Source organism: Giraffa tippelskirchi, chromosome 10 (genome assembly GCF_054371585.1).
Source record: "Giraffa tippelskirchi isolate mGirTip1 chromosome 10, T2T-mGirTip1v1.2.pri, whole genome shotgun sequence".
In the NCBI taxonomy this organism is placed as follows: domain Eukaryota; kingdom Metazoa; phylum Chordata; class Mammalia; order Artiodactyla; family Giraffidae; genus Giraffa; species Giraffa tippelskirchi.
The window spans coordinates 119,247,480-119,268,323 of NC_137284.1; the positions used below are offsets into that span (position 1 = coordinate 119,247,480).

Genomic DNA, 20,844 nt, shown 5'->3' on the forward strand with positions numbered 1-20,844 from the left:
AACCTATAGGGAAGACCTCCCCCCAACTCACTCGGTTACTGGCTTGAAGAAAACGTCCTTTCATGGATGAGTCACTCTCTGGCCTGCTTATGACTTGGGTTGATATATCTGCCTAATTCTTGCATTCAGTATTAGTAAGCACAACTTAGCCCTTCTTGCCTGTGAATAATAGTACAGAGAATAAATAATGGCTAACATTTATTGAGTGTATACTCTCCCAGGCACAATTCTAAGAATTTTAAATGTATACTTTAAATGTATTCAAATTTAAACTTTGAATCCTCAAACACAGTTTTAAACACTACCATCTTCCCCATTGTATAGCAGAGGCACAAAGACATCATGATACCATCATTGAATAAATAGGCAAGGAACATTGGAAAAAAGATTCAGACATGGGAGAGTTAAATATGACTTGCAGATAATGTTTTCTGATGCAGCCAGAAAGTAGTTTTAAACTCAGGTAATATTTTGCTAAGTGCAGACCAAGAAAGTTCTTGACCTCTATAAAACAAGTACAATGGACTACATACATGATTTTTCCCCAAAAATTCACCTGTTAAAGTTCTAATCCCAATGTGATGATATTAGGAGGTGGCATCTTTGGAAGGTAATCATGTTTAAGTGCAGTCATGAGGGTGGAGCCCCTATGATGGAACTGGTGCCTTTATAAGAAGAGGAAAGAGGAAGAGACCAGAGAGCACTTCTCTCTTCCTTCCTCTCTCTGTTTCTGTCTCGTGTGTGTGTGTGTGTGTGTGTGTGCGCGTATGTGTGTGTGTGTGTGCGCACCGTGTGAGGATACACAGCAAGAAGACAGCTGCCTACAAAGCAAGAAGAGGGCTTTCACCAGAGATTGAATCCATAGGCACCTTGATTTTGGACTTGCCAGCCTCCAGGTCTGTGAGAAATAAATGTGTGAGGTTTAAACCATTCAGTCTATGGTGTTTTGCTATAGCAGCATGAACTGACTACAACAGCTAGTGAAGGAGCATAAGAAAGAGAAGAAAAAAAAATTTTTTTGATCAAAATGAATATAAACACTTAATGGCAGAAAAGAGAGACTTTGAAGTGTCGTTTGCAAAGTTCCATGTCCAGTTCTAACTGTTGCTTCCTGACCTGCATACAGGTTTTTCAAGAGACAGGTCAGATGGTCTGGTATTCCCATCTCTTTCAGAATTTTCCACAGTTTATTGTGATCCACACAGTCAAAGGCTTTGGCATAGTCAATAAAGCAGAAATAGATATTTTTCTGGAACTCTCTTGCTTTTTCGATGATCCAGCGGATATTGGCAATTTGATCTCTGGTTCCTCTGCCTTTTCTAAAACCAGCTTGAACATCTGGAAGTTCACAGTTCACGTATTGCTGAAGCCTGGCTTGGAGAATTTTGAGCATTACTTTACTAGCATGTGAGATGAGTGCAATTGTGGGGAAACAGTGGAAAAAGTGTCAGACTTTATTTTGTTGGGCTCCAGAATCACTGCTGATGGTGACTGCAGCCATGAAATTAAAAGATGCTTACTCCTTGGCAGGAAGGTTATGGCCAACCTAGATAGCATATTTAAAAGCAGAGACATTACTTTGCCAACAAAAGTCCATCTAGTCAAGGCTATGGTTTTTCCAGTGGTCATGTATGGATGTGAGAGTTGGACGGTGAAGAAAGCTGAGCGCTGAAGAATTGATGCTTTTGAACTGTGGTGTTGGAGAAGACTCTTGAGAGTCCCTTGGACTGCAAGGAGATCCAATCAATCCGTCCTAAAAGAGATCAATCCTGGGTGTTCATTGGAAGGTCTGATGTTGAAGCTGAAACTCCAATACTTTGGGCACCTCATGCGAAGGGTTGACTCATTGGAAAAGACCCTAATGCTGGGTAGGATTGGGGGTGGGAGGAGAAGAGGACGACAGAGGATGAGATGGTTGGATGGCATCACCAACTTGATGAACACGGGTTTGGGTAGACTCCGGGAGTTGGTGATGGACAGGGAGGCCTGGCGTGCTGCGGTTCATGGGGTTGCAGAGAGTCGGACACAACTGAGCGACTGAACTGAACTGAACTTGCAAAGTTCATTTCCTCAAACACTCGCTCCACAGAGTTTTGCAAGGGTCCCCACACCAGTCTGAGCAGAGTGGGGTCTGCTGTGGCCATACTCAGCCTAGACCACCTCTGGGCCTTGGTCCCCCAGGGCTCAGCAACATGGGTCACCTGCCACCGGCCTGGGGACCAGCCAGCAGCCTTTGCCTGCAGCAGCCATATCATGAAGCCCTGTGTAGTCCCTGAGCTTGGCATCGGTGAGCAAGAGCACCTGCTCCCAGTGCCTGGGATGCAGGAAAGGCTGACAAGTGTAGTGCTCATCAAACGGTGTCCTGGAAACTAAGTGGAGAAAGGTTTTCAATGATCAGAGATAAACCATGTTGAAAGCTTCCAGTAAGTCAAGTAACATGAAGACTGAGAATGACTGGTGATGCGGAAGTTACCTTACCAATGAACTTGAGAAGATGATTTCAATGAAAAGGCCTGTGTATGTTTGTTAAGGGGGCAAAAGCATGGTTAGTGGGCTCATGAGACTACTGGGCAGAATATAAACAACTCCTTTGGGGGGAATTTTGCTATAACAAAGAGGAAAAAGATGGGGCAGTATTTGACAGCAGGAGTAGGAGGTCAAGAGAGCTATTTTCTTTAGGATGGAAGACATAATAGCATGGTTTTTAATAGCATATTTTTATGTTGATGGAGATGATCTGGTTGAGATGGAAAAACTGATGATGGAAGAAAGAAAAGCAGAATAGCTGTAATGATGACCTTAAACAGGCAAGAGGTAGGTACATAAATGAAGAGGCTGGACTTAGATTGGAACACAGATAGTTCACTACCAGTACCTGAATGGAAGACAAAGTATACAAAACCAATGCTTGTAGGTAGGTAAATTGGATAAGGGAGGCTTGTGAAAATTCTCCTCTGATTGCTTTTCTTTTCTCAGTGAAATATGAAGCAATTACAACTAGAAGTGAGGCTAGGGAAAGAGTTAATATAAGTTCAGCATGTCCAAAATTGGACTCCTCACTTCTCACCACTGTATTCGTTAGACTTTGTTATGTAACAAACTATTGCAAAACATGCTATGGCGCAGATGGTAAAGAATTTGCCTGCAATGCGGGACACCTGGGTTTGATCCCTGGGTTTGATCCCTGGGTTGGGAAGGATCCCTTGGAGAAGGGAATGGCAACCCTCTCTGGTATTCTTGCCTGGAGAATTCCATGAACAGAGAAGCCTGGCAGGCTACAGTCCATGGGCTTGCAGAGACTCCGACATGACTGAACGACTACCACTTTCACTTTCTGTTGCAAAACATACGGCTTAAGCACCATTTCTGTAGGTTGAATTGTTGCTGCTGTTGCTGAGTCACTTTAGTCATGTCTGAGTCTTCATGATCCTATAACCTGTAGCCTGCCAGTCTCCTCTGTCCATGGGATTCTCCAGGCAAGAATAGTGGAGTAGATTGCCATGCCCCCCACCTCCAGGAGATCTTCCTGACCCGGGGATTGAACCTGTGTTTCTTACACCTCCTGCATTGGCAGACAGGTTCTTTACCACTAGCACCACCTGGGAAGCCCAAAGGTTAAATTGTGTCCCCCCAAAAGAGATTGTGAAGTCCTAACCTCTAGGACCTATGAGTGTGACCTTATTTGGAAACACATTTTTGCAAAATTTTTAATTAAACTCTAATAACTGGGGTCCTTATAAGAAGGTCATATGAAGAAAAAGAGAAATATACAAGGAAGAAAACCATGTGATGCTGGAGCAAGAGTTTAGAGTGGGCATATTCCCTGCTACATTGTATACCAAGGAATGCCAAGAATTGCCAGCAGCCACCCAAAACTAGAAAAATTTTAAAAAAAGATTCTTCCCTAAAGCCTTATGAGGAAGCATAGGTCTGGATATATACCCCAGTTTTAGACTCTAGCTTCCAGAATTGTGGAGGAATACATTTCTGTTTTAAGTCCCCCAGGGACTTGAACTCCTGAGTTAACTCCTGATTTTGTGAGTCAGTTGTATAGTTCTAGTCTAGGCCAGCTTGCCTGGTATCTGCTGGGCTTCCTTATGCACCCGTCTGGACATCTGGAAGCTGGATGATCTCATGCATCTGTGGTCTGCTGGGCTCTCTCGCATGTCTGGAGGTTGGCATGCTGTCAGCCAAGATTCCTCAGATCTCATGTAGGGGGTAGGGGAGGGAAAGAGGGTTGACTCAATGTCACATTGCAAAGGAGTTCATGTAGGGGGGAAAGAATTCTTGCCCATTTTTATAACTTATCACTATACCTAAATCTGGGCTTCCCAGTTGGTGCTAATGGTAAAGAACCCACCTGACAACGCAGGAGACCTAAGAGATGCAGATTCAATCCCTGGTTCAGGAAGATCCTCTGGAGGAGGGCATGGCAACCCATCCAGTATTCTTGCCTGGAGAATTCCATGAATGGAGGAGCCTGGAGGGCTACAGTCCATAGGGTCACAAAGAGTTTGACATGACTGAAGTGACTTAGCTAACACATATGCACACCTAAATCTGATCTACCTGAAGCCTTCTCCATCTCAGTGGCCAGCAATTCCATCCTTCCATGCATTCAGCCCAAAACCTTACAGTCAGCTTTAACTGTTTTCTATCTCTCACATGCAAATGCAAACTACCAGCTAATCTTGTAGTCTCTAACTTTAAAATATATTCAGAGTCTACCATTTCTCATTACCTTTATAGCATCCTAATCTAAGCCAATATCATCTTTCACCTGAATTACTACAATAACTTCCCAACAGGACTCTCTGCTTCTACTTTTACCTTCCTACCATCTATTACTCTCAAAACAGCTTCCATAATGATACTTTTAAAACATAAGTCAGATCATATCGCTCTTCTGCTTAAAATCCTGAAAGATCCCCATTTGACTCAGAGTAAAAGCCTACACTCTTGAAATGGTTCATGAGCCTCACACAATCTGGCTGCCCTTTTCGTCTCTAACCTTATCACTTCTTGTTTAGTCACTTAGACTACCATAACAAAAATACCATCGGCTGAGTGGCTTATAAACCACAGAAATGCATTTCCTGCAGTTCTGGAGGCTGGAAAGTCCAAGATCAGGCTTCTGGAAGATTAAGTATCTAGGCAGGGCTCAATTCCTGGTCCACAGGTAGTCATCTTCTTGCTCTAACCTCACATGGTGGGAGACGAGGTATCTCTCTGAGGCCTCTAATCCTATTCATGAATGTTCCTATTCATGACCTAATCACCTCCCAAACACCTCACCTCCTAATACTAGCACATTGGTTATTAAGATTTAACATGTGAATTGAGGGGCAAAATAAATATTCAGTCTATGGCATTCCACCCCCCAAAATTCAAGCCCTTCTCACATGCAAAATATATTCATTTCTAGATATCATCTTAGTCAGACATTGCAAGCAGAGTGTAAGGGGTACCCAGAGAAAGAGAACTAGGCATGCTTTCTTGATGTATGAGAAGCACATTTTTGGCCTAAGCCATTTTGTGGTCTAAACCTGGCCACAACACGTGCCCTTAAACAGGTCTCAGTGATTAATCATCTTAAGGGAAGGAAAGAACAAAGCAAAGCAGATAAGAAACAATAGTTCACTATCAAATAGAGACCTAGTTCCTCTTCAAGGGATATATCCCTTGAGATATATATATATATATCAGATTGTTTTCATATCTTCGAGTTCTGCAGGAACTAAGGCTCCCACCCAGGTGGAACATGTTAACTACATGCTGAGATCTCAGACTTCTCAGAACCTAAGAGCCAGGATGCTGACTTTTGCTGACCCTCATGACTTCAATAAACTAAAGCTTGGGTTCTGGCAACCTTTGCCCCAATTCGGTGCTGAATTTTCCTCTGCTCAAGCCCCTTCATGAATATGCACATACTACCCAAATGCCTTCATGAATATGCAGGTACCCGTAGCTTGAAACATCCCCAATTTTGCTGTCTGGGGAAACAATGCTTCAGCAAATATTCCCAATGGTCTCCTTACTTTCAGCAAGTATTGAATAATGAATCTTTCCTTCTCCCACTCTTTGGCTGGGTTGTGTCTTTTGGCTGGACCTCCACCAAGAGACAAACTCCACTTTCTGATAACAATATGGTTGAGACTAAAATTATAATTCATCCTAAATTGCCCTCCAGTAATCACATAAGTTTATGTGCTTCTAAAATACAATGGTTGGACAGACATAGGATAGACATTCTCATTCAAAAAGGGAGGAATCAGAAAGAAGAAAGAAGTGGCAGGTCCCAAGCAAGTCCAAAATGCAACAGGGCAAATCCTATTAGAACTCAAGGCTCCAGAGTAATCAATCCTTTTTGGCTCAGCGATCTGTCTCCCAGGTCCACTGGGGTGGAGAGCTTGCCTTCTGAATGCATTGGAGCAGGAAATCTCCCTCTCTAGATTGAATGGGGCCTCATCCTACAACTTTGGATGACCCTGCCCCCATGGTGTTTCTCTGTCTGGGCTCCTCCATTCAGATTTCTGAGGCTGGGGTCCCAAATCGATAACTCTGCTGGGAGGCCCTGTCCTTTGAAATCTAGGTAGAGATAGCCATGGCCCTGTGGCTCTGTTGGGCACAGACCAAGCCACTCCAGGGCCCACCCAGACTGGCAACTGAGGAACCAGAGCAACAAAGCATGGAAGTAAAGCCCCAAGACATAAGGTGGTGCCAGGTCACATGCACCAAAATCCTGAAGGTGCCAGCACCCCTTCCTTTTAAACCAATCTGCCTTCCAGGACCTTGAAGGCCCTTCCCCCCAAGATAGCCCGCAACCTGTGATAGGCACAAGAGCTCTGATGTTTTCTGAATTGCCTTCTGAATCACTCTTCTGTTTGCAGAAGAAAACAGAAAAGCAGCTTCTAGGTTCTGTTGAGATGGCTGATTCTTACCAATCATATTAAATAGTCATTTCATCACATGCTTAGTATTCTCTTCTAAGCATACTTTCTCATTTTTTGCAGTATGAATAGGTTGAGAATTTCCAAATTTTTAAGCTCTGCTTCTCTTTTGATTAACAACTCTGTCTTCAGACCATTTTCTCTCTTCTCACATTTTATTTAAGCAGTCAAGAATTATCTTTTGAATCACTTTTAACACCTCACTGGTACCCTCTGTGAAAGGAAAACCAAAATAGTGTGGGTATTGCTAAGAGAGCTCTCTAAAATGGAATGAGAAGTCATTGAGGAGATGGGACTTAACGTACATTTCCACCAGAATGGAATGTGAACTTTTGACCACATATTGTCTTAATACAGGCCTCCAGAACATCTGCACAATGGTCCAGAAACTTAAGATACTTATCGGATCTCTGCCCTAAATCACTTATGACAGCCTGTCTCTTAAGGACAACTATTTCCTTTTTCCATCAGAGCCAGTCATAATTCTTACAAGACAACGTTAACAGCCTTGTAGCTTTTGCCTTTATAAGCCTCCTACTCCTTCTGTTCCCCAGAACGCTCTTTCAACTTTGCTCGAATCTGTGTGTCCCAAATTGCAATTCCTAAGACCCCAAATAAAACTTTGTTCTTTGTAGTCTCTAGACTGATTATTGTCTGATGCCTCGTTAAAGAGCTACTTTAAATTTTTGGCAGATGTTCATTTTATATTTCTATGAGCATCATAATTTTAGCTTTTTGAAAATTATACCTTATCACCATAGATCTAGAAATTATGTAAATTAAAGGACAGTAAGAGAGAAAAACATTTTCACAGAATTGAATCACTGCTAACAATCAAAATAATAGCTACTATTTATTAAAAGCCTGCTGCTGCTGCTGCTAAGTCGCTTCAGTTGTGTCCGACTCTGTGTGACCCCATAGACGGCAGCCCACCAGGCTCCACCGTCCCTGGGATTCTCCAGGCAAGAACACTGGAGTGGGTTGCCATTTCCTTCTCCAAAAGCCTAATGTATACCAAACACTATACTGATGTTAGCAGTTTAGTTTCCTTTCCAATGACGCTGTGTTATTACTATTATTATTACTATTTCACCACACTTTAGGTGAAAAAAAAACATTTTCAAAATCATCAAGTGAGTTGACCAAGATCACAGAACTGGTCATTAAAATTCAGGTTTCAATCTGAGGTCTGGCTGATTTCTGTTTCCACTAGCAGTGCTACCAGCCAATCTCTTAATCTCTCTGAACATGATTCTGTCACCTGTTTTCAAATGGCAGCCTTTCAAAGTCCCACTCGTTTTTAATTACAGTACATTTCCCAGCTCCAAGCCTTAATTCATTCAAGTGATTTCCTTCTCTGCGTACATATTCAATATATCAAAAGGTGAACTTTTAATTTGAAGAGTCAAGAGATAAAAATAATACAGCACGGCACTAATTAAAGTAATTGAAGAAAATCAGCAAAAGTAATTAATAAAGCATCCAGCTAAAGCACTTATTTAGGCACCCCATTGTGAATGGGGCATGTTTCAGACAGGAAATTATGAGAGGGGAGCCACAATAAGAGAAATTAATGAGCCTTTTAAACATTATAAGTGATAAGTTGAAGCTCAAGTAAACTGGAAATGCTAATTAAATGTAAAAAGTGTTATGAGTTAGAAATTATGTGTTCCAAAAATGAGGGAGGCAAAAATCAAAGGGTGGACGAGTCTAAACTCAAAGACCAGCAGCAGTGGCAATGAGAGATGGCTTCTAGACAAGGGTCCCTAAGACTGAGTCTCCACAAAGTGATGCAGAGGACAGAGGAAAACTACCCAAAACCCTGGGTCCTCAAACCCACTCTCACGTGACTGCCCAAACCACCACTTCATTATGCATACAGAATACAGCCAGAAGGTATGACACACTACAGGCATCAGCTGCAGCTACATATCAGAGAGGAAACCCATACACACATGCACAAAGAAACCTGGTAACCACACATTTAAAACCCCTACCTAGATAATCCCTGCAAACCTAAAGTGTATAAATTGGGGAAGCCAATAAAATAATAATTTCCTTGGTTGACTTTTCACTTAGGAACTTAGATATAACCTCAAACTGGCTTAACTTTTTCTGAAGCTGATCCAATTCCTGATGATGTAAAGAAAGGTCCCTCTATTTGCTTCATCCCCAAGACCACATGATACAGCTCTGGAACTTCAAGTCAGAGACACTGGCTTTCCCTCTGGTTTCATTTACTGCTCCATGACTTTAGGCCAATTACTTATGTACTCAAAACCTCAGTTAGGTGAAGTGAAAAGAGTGAAATAACAATTATCTCATTAGGTTGTGGAGAGAACTAAACATAATAACATATTAAGTGCCTGGCATGTGCCTGACCCCAAGAACTCGCTCAACAAATATTCTGATTTCTTCCTCTTCTTCCTTACAAAGTGTCTTGGGGGATGATTCCAGGATTCCTTACCTCACTTTAAATAATCTATTCTAAAGACAAGTTATGCTAAATTTTTCCAATAGAATTAAATCACTGGAAACAGAGTTCTGTAGAATTAAATACACTCCCAAATTTTTCATGTCATGGCATATTTAGAAAGTAATTAGTATTTCTATGGCACAATGAGATACACAGACAAGGTGATCTCAGCCAGTGGCAACAAGCCTATGGCTCTGGCCCTTCTACAAGTCGCCTGCTACCCCAAAGCTCACTTGAAACCCACTTAAGGGACATAAGTGAGTCACAATGTAGGCATTTATGGTAGGGGTCCCTGAAGGAGGAGAAACAGACATGGCTTTCTTGACATAAGAGAAGCTATTTTAGGCCTAAACCTGGCCAGAATACTTGCCCTTGCAGAAGAACAGGACCCTTCATAAATATGCAGGCACCCTTGCCCATTGGTGAATAATCATCCACCCTTATAGCTCAAAATTTCCCCAGTTTTGTTATTCAAAGAGACGATGCTTTGGGAAATATTCCTGGGCTTCTCTTTACTTACTTCAAGTAACAAATTCTTCCTTCTCCTGCTCTTTGACTTGGTTGTGTCTTCTGGCATTAACACCCACCAAGACGCAGATCCAGTTTGGGGGTAACAACAGCTCACTTGCTACAACTTTCAAGGCATGGTACCCAGACCAGCAGTAGGAACCACCTGGGAACCTGTTAGAAATGGATTCTCTTCCCCAGCCCATTCACCAAATCAGAACCTTGACCTGTGATTCTGATGCACGCTTTGAGAATCTGAGGACTACTGCTTTATATGGATCTCTGAAGTCCTTTAATTAAGAACATTTTCTGTTCTATTGAACATACTAATTTTTTTTTAATGTGACCATTTTTAGTGATACATGTGACCCTTAGGTAGGACTTACTCTCTGATGACCTTGAAGGACAGAAGAATTTGTCACAAAATATGCATAAGGATCATTTTAGGCTGATTGTGTTTAAAAAACAACAGACAGGAGAGAAACTCTGAAAACCAAGTCAAAGTTACCCTTTGGTAAGAGAAATTTACATTTATAAGAGGAATCTCTATTTATAAGGGCGTCTCCCTCTCAGTACCAGGAAGAGGTGTGTGTGTGTGTGTATGCTGTCATGTCCAACTCTTTGTGACTCTATAGACTCTAGCCCGCCAGGCTCCTCTGTCCATGGGATTTTCCAGGCAAGAATACTGGAGTGGGTAGCCATTCCCTTCTCCAAGAAATCTTCCCGACCCAGGAAGTGAACTCACATCTCCTGCAGCTCCTGCACTGGCAAGCAAATTATTTACCACTGCACCACCCCGGAAACCCAACCAGGAAAAGGAAGAAGACTAAATCTATAGAAATTCCTATCACTGGGCTTAAATCTGCATAGTAACCATACTCTTGTTTACCATGCTTCACCTGAAAACCTGGCTCTTCTCCACACAATATCTTTTGTTTTTAGCTGGAAATGTTATTTTAAGTAATGGCTTGGGCCAGTTTGGTTTTCCTGGGTATCTCCTTTGTATGAGGGCTTCCCTTGTGACTCAGCTGGTAAAGAATCCGCCTGCAATGTGGGAGACCTGGGTTCGAGCCCTGGATTGGGAAGATCTCCTGGAGAAGTGAAAGGTTACCCACCCCAGTATTCTGACCTGGAGAATTGCATGGACTGTATAGTCCATGGGGTCCCAAAGAGTCGGAAACGACTGAGTGACTTTCACTTTACTTTACTTTTCCTTTGTATGAAGGAGGATGTCTGTGCTTTTTCTCCTGTTAATCTCTCTCTTATTACAGGGGTCAGGGGAAGGTCTCAGCCAAGTATCTAGAAGGGTAGAGGGAAAATTCTTTTTTTCTCCCCTACCACCTCTCCCCATACATGCATGCTGTGCTTCAAGACCAAAAGGTAGGATTCTGTAACCCTACAGCCCAGCAGCAAATTGTCACCTTAGGGGCTGGAGGGTCAGTATTTTCCAGGGAGAGGGATAAGGGAAACAAATGAGTCAGAGTGAAAAATATTCAATTCTTGGAAATCCTTTCCAAAGGGCCTTAGGTCCTACACTGCCTCCTAGAGCCTATTTCCTTGAGCAACTATGCAACCTGATGTTTTGTGAAAGACATTCTTGATTAGAAGATGAATGAGATTTTTCACTTGGGTCTTCGGAGGGGAGGCCTTAACCTTTCTTACTCCATTTCACTATGAAAATTAAAGTTAAATAGCCTAATGGAGAAGAGGGAGATTTATTTCATATTCAATTAAAGTATTCCAGATGATCAGTTGAAATTGTGTAGTATATTAGGTAGCAAATGTGAAAAAGAATTGTTCTTCAGATTAAAGTGCCATTTTTATTACAAAGTAAGCATTTTGAAAAAGGACTTTTACAATTCAAATAACATCTCCCTTATCTTCTAGTGGCCACAAAATGAGAGATTTGTCCTTTTGTTGTGAATAATTTCCAAATGAAAGAGTCACAGTGGGGGTGAGAATAGCAGAGCTACAAAAGAGAAGATTGATTCATCTTTTGACATTTTGGTTTCTTGTGTATTTATTAAAAATTATGCCATTTTAGGGACTTCCCTGGTGGCTCAGAGGTTAAAGCGTCTGCCTCCAATGCGGGAGACCTGGGTTCGATCCCTGGGTCGGGAAGATCCCCTGGAGAAGGAAATGGCAAACCACTCCAGTGTTCTTGCCTGGAGAATCCCATGGACGGAGGAGCCTGGCAGGCTACAGTCCACGGGGTCGCAAAGAGTCGGACACGACTGAGCGACTTTCCTTTCCTTTCCTTTCCTATGCCATTTTAGTGGAATAGCTTTTAACAAATGTCAACCTCAAGCATTTTCACATTTTTTAAAAACCAATTTCACATGTCAGCTGATACTCTACACCTCCAGTCTTGGTACAATTTGAGGAGTGTGCATTCAGGAGTCTCACTGGTCTCCACTGAATTTTCATCAAAGAGGATTAACAGTGCTCCAGTTAAAGATTTTTCTTCTGTGTTACACTACTTTATATCTTGTGTGTTCTTTTCCTCTCACAAATGAATGTTACTCATTTCTAATTTTGTTATTTTACACTTAATTAGAACTCTATAATATTCATTTCTGAAAACATCTTCTGAATTTCATAATGTTCTCTACATTAAATAATGTGTTTAAATTAGTCACTGTTAAAAATTTACCCCTCTAAATTTTTTGCAGGATATATTAATCTGAAAAGGATTTTGGGGTGAGGGGAGGATTTGGCGGGGGTATCTAAATGTGAAATTGAAAGTGTACGCTGCGTGCTAAGTCACTTCAGTTGTGTCCGTCTCTGCCAGCCTATGGACTGTAGCCCACCAGGCTCCTCTGTCCATGGGATTCTCCAGGCAAGAATACTGGAGTCGGTTGCCATGCCCTCCTCTAGGGGATCTTCCCAACCCAGGAACTATGTCTCCTGCATTGCCTGGTGGATTTATTGTCACTAGTGCCACCTGGTGTTGGGAAGAAATTTTCCTCCACCCTTTCTAGGTTATTCTGGCTGGTCTAAGGATTAAATTGACATGAGACAGAGTAACAGAGAAAAATCAAAAAGTTTAATAACATGCACACGTAGGAGAGACTCAGGAAAAACTCAACTCATCAAAACAGCTGAAAATTTCACCTTAAATACCATCTTTAGCTAAAGACAAAACAGGATGTTGAGGGTGGTGGTCTGGGACTTCAAAGGGGAGGAAGGCAACTGACAGAAAGAGGGAAAAGCAAATATTCAGTAAACAGATGTTTGCTGGGCCACAGTGAGACAATGGGACACAGGCAGGAGTTCCAACAGACAGACTTACCTAAATCCCTCCCTGTCTCCACGCCTAGTTCATACTTCAGCCATTCATCTGTGGTAATGGCTCCCTTCCCAGAATAGCGCCTCTGTCTTCATTCTTTACACAGTTATGGGAAAGGCTGAAATTTCTTCCTGAGTCTTTTGAGCCTTGATTGTTTTCACTTTGAAATAATCTACATACCAAAGAGACATTTTGAGGGGGCAAATTTACAAAAGATTATGATGTTTATATCTCTGCCATTTATATACAAAATGATGTCATTATTATTGATCTCAAAAGTATGATTTATTTACAATATTTTTCACCACTTTGTTTTCTTTCTATGTTTTGTACTTGATTGTTTATTGTCTGTATGTTAATTGCTACCAAAAAAAATGACTTTAAAATGCTGGGAGTCTGCCATGTAGTTCTTGGATTGTGCAGTTTATCAGAAGAAACATAAAGGCGGGTAGTCTTCCTTTGGTGATTTTACTGAGAAGTTCTAGTTTGCATAGCAGCAAGCAATGAAACGTGGTGGTTTTGAAATCATAAATTCCTGGGTTCTAATTCTAGCTCTTCCTATTACATGAGTTTAATGACAATGAGAAAAATATTTAATTTTCAGTATAAGGCACATAGCAAGGCTGATAGCAACTAAAAAAGTATTGTTAGAGTGTTTGTGCAATATCACCCACTGACCTGCAGAGGGAGGGATTCAGCTGATGTGGCTGGTAGACAATTATCCCCTTTTTTTCCTCATTACTCAGAAACTGCATTCAAGGTTAAAACTTTTATATATATATATAAAGCTATCCTTCCCCAATTAGAAAGAACTGTTGTTAAATCAAGACTATAAGGGAAGCCATGTTCCACTGTGAGAAGGATGGTTTTTTTGAACAGGGAGAATACTTATTTTCATCAGTATTTTTACAATCAATTTCTTTAAAAGGGGCACAAAAGACTTTGTTTTTAAATTAACATAGCACTGTGGTCACAGATTTTTTAAAATTATAATTTAACACAAATTTCTTGAAAGATAAAAATTAAATAAAAAGGAAGGGAATAAGGAAGTGGGGAGGAAAAAAGAAAGAAGGAAGGAAGAAACAAAGCATTTGATGTCATTGATTGAAAGGAACTTAGATTATGGTCAGAATTTAAAGCAAGCTAAACCAATATTTCCAAAACACCTAAACCGCCCAGCCAAGAATTCACATTGTAAGACTAACTCTGTTTACTAGCATAGTAAAGGCTCTGAAAAGTCCTGCAATAAAGAATATTGTCCATATTGTCTTGAATTGTCTAGGATTTCCAAAACTTCTTTAATCATGAAACCCTATTTTCCTTGAAATATCTCTAAACACTTTGCTGAACTAGCTTTCTAAATAATATAATTTGGAGACTGCCACTCTTAGCTAATCACTGGGTACATCTGAAAACCTAGGGCCAAGTCTTTAAATATCTGAGTTCCCAGAGACCTGTCATACTTTGGACCCCACTGTCCATCTTCATATGTTGAAGCCTAAACAGACTCTATGCCATTGACTAATTATGTTAGATACTTGCACAGTTTTGTTTATGGGGTCCCTGTTCTATTAACCAAAATCCCAGTTATCCTCAAGACTCAGCTAAACTATCTTTCTTAATCTTCCTGAATAAAATTAATTTCATTGTGGAGGATCCTACAATAACGTGGAGTCTTGACTCTATTACAGATTTTATTTGACTCCTGAAATTTTCTTTGCATAATTGAATCATACACATACATATTAAACAAAATATAGCTCTTATAGTGCCTTGTATAGCTACATATAATTTGCCTCTAAAACTGGGCTTAAAATCCTCTTGAATCTTTAAATCTTCTGTTAAATTCTACAGAATGCTTTACAGAGAATGGAAACTCAAATGTATTTCCCACTTAAATTAAATAATGACCCAGAATCAGAACCACAGATAATTTGAAGCTAGTTTAGAAAAGAGGAAATTGAGTTTGTTTCCAATATTCCCTCCATCCCCTATCTAGACCCACACTTACTAGATTAAACTTCTTAAGACAAGAAGATAAAACAACATATTTTACCCTCTGACATTAACATATCATGGAGAAAAATCCATCCATAGTTTAATGATTTCTGAGAACTAGCTCATATGCATTGTATTAGCAGATAATTTGGGCCTTTCAATATGGGTGAAGATTGTAGTACAGCTAACAAATGCATTCAAATAAATGTAAAAAGTCAGTGTGCATAATTCAAATCCAAAATCCATTGAGTGGGTTTTACTGGCTCGAACCATCAGGAGAATTTCCTTCCCACTTAGTTTACTTGCACTGGCACAGCTTTAGGGAAATGAATCTGCAGATAATGCTTCACTTTACATCGAGCCATGAAGGGAATTCTGCTTTTCTCATTAATTTTCTTTATTGTCTTAGATTCCATTTCATAAAAAATATTTCTCAAAAAACTAGAGTTAAAACTTTGGTGAGATGGGATCTAACCAATGAATTCTTAATCTCTATAGCCTTTCAACAGACAAAAATTCTGGGAGCTGGTACGCTCTCCTAACTTCCTGAAGGACATTTTTTTCTTATGATATTTATTGCTTTCTTTCTAATTTTATAAGCACTCTTGTACAAGAATGAAAAGTGTACATTGTGCCTCACCCAATTGCACTTCACTTCACTGAGCCTCACAGATACTGCATTTTTAACAAATTGAAGGTTTGTGGAAACCCTGAATTGATCAAGTCCACCAGTGCCATTTTTCCAACCACATTTGCTCACTTCATTCTCTGTGCACATTTTGGTAATTTTCAAAACAATTCAAACTTGTTCACTGTTATTATTATTGACCTGTGATGAATGATCTTTGATGTCACTATTGCAAAAAAATAATGACTCATTGAAGGCTCATATGACAGTTAGCATTTTTTAGCAATATTTTTTAATGAATGTATGTCCATTGGTTTTTCTGACATAATGATATAGCACACTTAGACTACAGTGTACTATAACTTTTACATGCACTGTGGAACCACAAAATTTGTGTGACTTGCTTTATTGTGATACTCATTTTATTTCAGTGGTCTAAAAACTGAACCCACAATATCTCTGAAGTATGCCTATATATCCACATAAGTGTCTTTTTTTTCACAGGCTTATGGAAATTAACTTGAACAGTATGTTTATTGCTGATGGCAGTTCATAATATGAATTCTAAGTTCTTTACATGAATTAGTTCATTTAATCCTCACAACACTCTCATGGGCGGGTACTATTATGATCCCCATTTCATAGATGAGAAAAGTAAAGTACATAAGGTTGGTTAGGAGCTTCCCAGGTGGCTCAGGGTCTGTCTTATTGGGCCCACTTTTAGCAAGAATCCTGCTCCATCCACTTAGAGCAAGTCCACACAGTTGATTTCTGATCACTGTAATATCTGATCACATTCCTCAACTGCTATCTTTAATATTTGATCACTCAGGCCTGCCTTTTGCAAGAATCCTGACAAGTTGGTTCAGCCAAAATCCCCCCTTAGCCCCAGTGTTTCCTCTTAGTAATTTTCCATTCGTTGACTGTCCCCCCCACTCCCCTCTGCACCTCTTTGCTACAAATTCCCACTTGTTCATGTTGTATTCAGAATTGAGCCAGTTTTGTACCAGGGTCTCTCTTTTCCTATCACAACTGTCCTGAATAAAATCCATTTTTATTGCTTTAACTACCAACAAGCTCTGGTTTTTCTTAAACATAATACATCAGAAATTGTGTGGAAAGGCGTTAACGCACTTTTTATTGGATGTATATCTGTGCTATTAACCCATCAAAATGCATTCAACCATTCCTTCTAAAGATAGAAAGTGATGTCCAAGAAAATTATGAGAAGCAAAGTGTTGATGGGAAAAAGCAAAATGGTGGGTGAAACACATATATTTACTCCTGCTAAAGGCTTACTAAAATGAATTCACAAGAGATTTATTATAAATCACAAACCCACAATGACAGGAAGAATGGAAGAGTGCATAATAACAACAAAATTTGGAAGCTAGAAAGCAAATGGATGTTTTATAAATCATGTTTCAGATCTGATAAAAGAAAATCCTGTCAGTGCTGAAGAAACCCAAACACAAACCAGTTTACACTCTGTGTGTGCTTGTGCTAAATCTCTTCAGTCGTGTCCAACTCTTTGTGACTCTATGGACATAGCCCTCCAGACTCTCTGTCCACGGGATTCTCCAGGCAAGAATACTGGAGTTGGTTTTAAGGCCCTTTTCCAGGGGATCTTCCTGTCCTAGGATCGACTCATGTCTCTTACATCTCCTGCTTTGGCAGATGAGTTCTTTACCACTAATGCCACCTGGGAAGCCCAGTTGATGCTGTATTATCCCCTAAAGAATCAAAAGTGGTGAAAACACATATCTCGGGAAGCAGAGCTGAATGGAGGCTAAAGTATACTGATTTAAAGTCTATTTAAGAAAAAGGGGAGGTGACATCAAGATGGTAACACAGATCATTTCCAACCTCAGTTCCCCTCACCAAGAAGACCAACAACCGATTATGCATGGACTAGACACCATCATCAGAATCCCAGAACCTGGGGGTGAGGCTGAAGAATCTCCCTAAGTGACAGAAGGACCACACAAGCAGGGTAAGAGGCAGAGTTTTACCTTGACTTCCAACCTCCCCCAGGTCAGCACAGCATCATGCCAAGAAGGCCGCTGGGCCTGTGGCCTCTCCGGTGGCAAGAGAGAGGACAGGTGGGTATCTAGCTGCCCCAGCATTCTGGAACACTTCTCAGGAAGGCCACTTGGGTCTTGCTTCACAAGGATCATGGGGACAATCTACAGAGTTAGACCAGTGGGGACCAGATGGAGACAGAGAAGCAGAGGAGAGCTTACAGCTACCAGTGCTCAGGTCTTGGAGGATCACATTCCTCCAGCAGCTATCCCTGGGCAGAGACCCAGCCAGCAACTGTGCCCATTGGCAGAGCCTAACCATTTACCTTATCTGGCCAGGGAGCTAGGTTGGCAATTCTGTTTGACTTGGATCCCCAGCCAAGAGGCTACACCTGTCATGAAGCCCGTTCTACAGCCCTGCTCAGGTAGGGAAGCAAATTTTCAGTCTCTCCCCAACTGCTGAGCCTAGCCTCCAGTCCCACCTGACCATGAAGCCTAGCCAGAGACCCTGGGCAGCCAGGAAGCAGCCCATCCTGCAGTCCCACTCAGACAGGAAACCAAGCCAGCAGCTCTGTCCAGGCATTGGGCGTAGCCTCTGGCCCCATAGAACCAGGGAGCCTGAAGAGTGATACTGGGCAGCCCCAGAGCCCAGCCCACTACATCACCCAGCAGTGGAGCCCAGCCTACAGACTAACACAACTGCTGACAGAGCCAGAGCTTCACCAGAAGGGAGCACAGCCATGACCCCACCCCAATCACAGAGCATAGCCTGCAGGCCCACTTGACCACAACTTCCCTGGTAGCTCAGATGGTAAAGAATCTGCCTGTGATGCAGGAGACCCAGGTTCCATCCCTGGGTTGGGAAGATCTCCTGGAGAAAGGAATGGCGACCACGCCAGTATTCTTTCCTGGAGAATCTCATGGACAGAGGAGCCTGGCAGGCTACAGTCCATGAAGTCGCAGAGTCGGACATGACTGAGCAACTAAACACATACCACTTGACCAGAAAGTCTAGACGGCAACACAGCCCAGCTGATCAGTCTCTAGCCTCACCCAGTTACAGGAAACAGCTTTGGGTGAGCAAGGTGTCAAGTTTTACAGTGTTAAATCATTATGGTTTGAGAATTTTTATAACTGCTGCTGCTGCTAAGTCGTTTCAGTCGTGTTCGACTCTGTGTGACCCCACAGACGGCAGCCCACCAGGCTCCTCTGTCCATGGGGATTTTCCAGGCAAAAGTACTGGAGTGGGTTGCCATTGTCTTCTCCATTTTTATAACTAATTATTCTTTATTAGGATAAAGAATAACTTACCTAGAACCTATTACTCTGAAGTGGAGAGTTTTATGACAAAAAAGTAACCAAAGAATCCTAAAATATGTGAGAATGACATGGGGTTCAAGTAAACAAACGTGAGAGTTTGGAAGGCTAGAGACACTTGTAAGGCCAGGCAAAATACTTGATAAAACTGCTGTCTATGATAACTTGAAAGACAGGCCACTGCCTATGAGTCTGTAGCTTTAACAGAAGTGGTTGGAAAGGGTTCTATATTGTCTCTTATTGCCGGCCTTCAGCAAGGTACTACATGGAAAAAATGAGCTCAGGCAAAAATGTGTCTGGTTTCCAAGAAATAACAGAAGGGAATAAACAAATTCAAAATGCTTTACGAGGTTAGAAAATCTGTTTCTCCTTTCCCCAAATATGAAGAGAAAGTGAAAATGAAAGTCACTCAGCTGTGTCCAACTCTTTGTGACCCCATAGACTATATAGTCCATGGAATGCTCCAAGCCAGAATACTGTAGTGGGTAGCCTTTCCCTTCTCCAGGGGATCTTCCCAACCCAGGGATCGAACCCAGGTCTCCTGCATTGCAGGCAGATTCTTTATCAACTGAGCCACAAGAGAAGCCCAAATACGAAGAGAGAAGGTGTTAAGACACCTTAAGCAACAAAATCCAATAAGACTTCTCAGCTAGGCAAAGTAACTCAGCCTTGCAACAGACACAAAATAAGGGTGCCACCTTCCCAGCCAAACCCTGACTTACAGCATCCACTCTTCAGCTGAGAGATACAAGAGTGAAGACAGGAAAAGCTTAAGAATTACATATAGGGGAAATCTATCTGCATGGTAACCAGCATATGGAACTTACCAAAAGTAAACAGATTGAAAACTGTCAGAATTTTGGTGGAACTACCAAAGAAATCAGGAGGATGGTTTAAAGATGCCTCTTTTGGAAAAGTTTTAACACAACCCCTCAGGAAGGAAGGGACAGTGGAAGTTACACACATTCCCAGAAAAGGCATTCTCACCAAAGTCTGTGTCTGATGTGAGTATAAAGGGTAAAGGATGAGAAAGAACTTCCCAAAAGGAAAGCCAGGGGCTGTGCGGAACAGTGATCACGGAAGAATTTCTTCCACCTCGAGGTTAGAAAGCCTTAAGAACACTTGTTTAATAGAATTTCAGAATCTATGAACTAGAGATTGCCATGTCTCCCATCCTTTTCTTTTCCCAGTAGAGTTTTTTTGTGTGTTTATCCTGTGCCTGTTCCACCATCACTAAGTGGGTAGGGAGAGTAGATAACTTTCCTTCCCTGTTCACATGTCTATAGTTTAGAAGCTGTCACATCTGCCCTCAGAAAGGGACTGCATACCACCCAGAAATCTCAAACTTGGAACTGGATGCAGCAATCAGATGGGTTGTCTGCCTTGGATGATGTGTTCTACGCATGGGAGGAACATGAGACAGATCCTAAGTACCAACAGAACAAGCAGTCATAAAGTCTCTTGAATGTTCACAAAACCTTCCCAGGCACAAGCTAGATTATATTTTCCCAACTTGCCTTCCGTTTAGGTGCAATGGTCTATAATAGAGTTTGACCAATAGAATATGAATGTAATGATATGTCCCAGCTCTAGGTCTGGCCCATTAAAATCCCCCAAGTTGACCCTCCTTCTCTTTTTCTCTCTGCCTGCCAGATTCA

The 20,844-nt window shown here is 41.5% G+C and overlaps 1 long non-coding RNA gene across 2 annotated transcripts in view; it reads right to left on the bottom strand.

Moving 5' to 3' along the window:
• The window catches only part of LOC145523528 (uncharacterized), a 256,078-nt gene that overhangs the window by 179,061 nt on the left and 56,173 nt on the right, over nt 1-20,844 (bottom strand). The window contains exons 4-6 of one of the 2 annotated variants that reach the window (XR_014066680.1): nt 13,226-13,394; nt 4,076-4,206; nt 32-159 (exon numbers count right to left, since the gene is read on the bottom strand). The exons of the other annotated variant lie outside the window; for it this stretch is intronic. This is a non-coding gene — a long non-coding RNA (uncharacterized LOC145523528). The remainder of the gene's footprint in view (nt 1-31; nt 160-4,075; nt 4,207-13,225; nt 13,395-20,844) is intronic. 2 annotated transcript variants of the gene reach the window in all.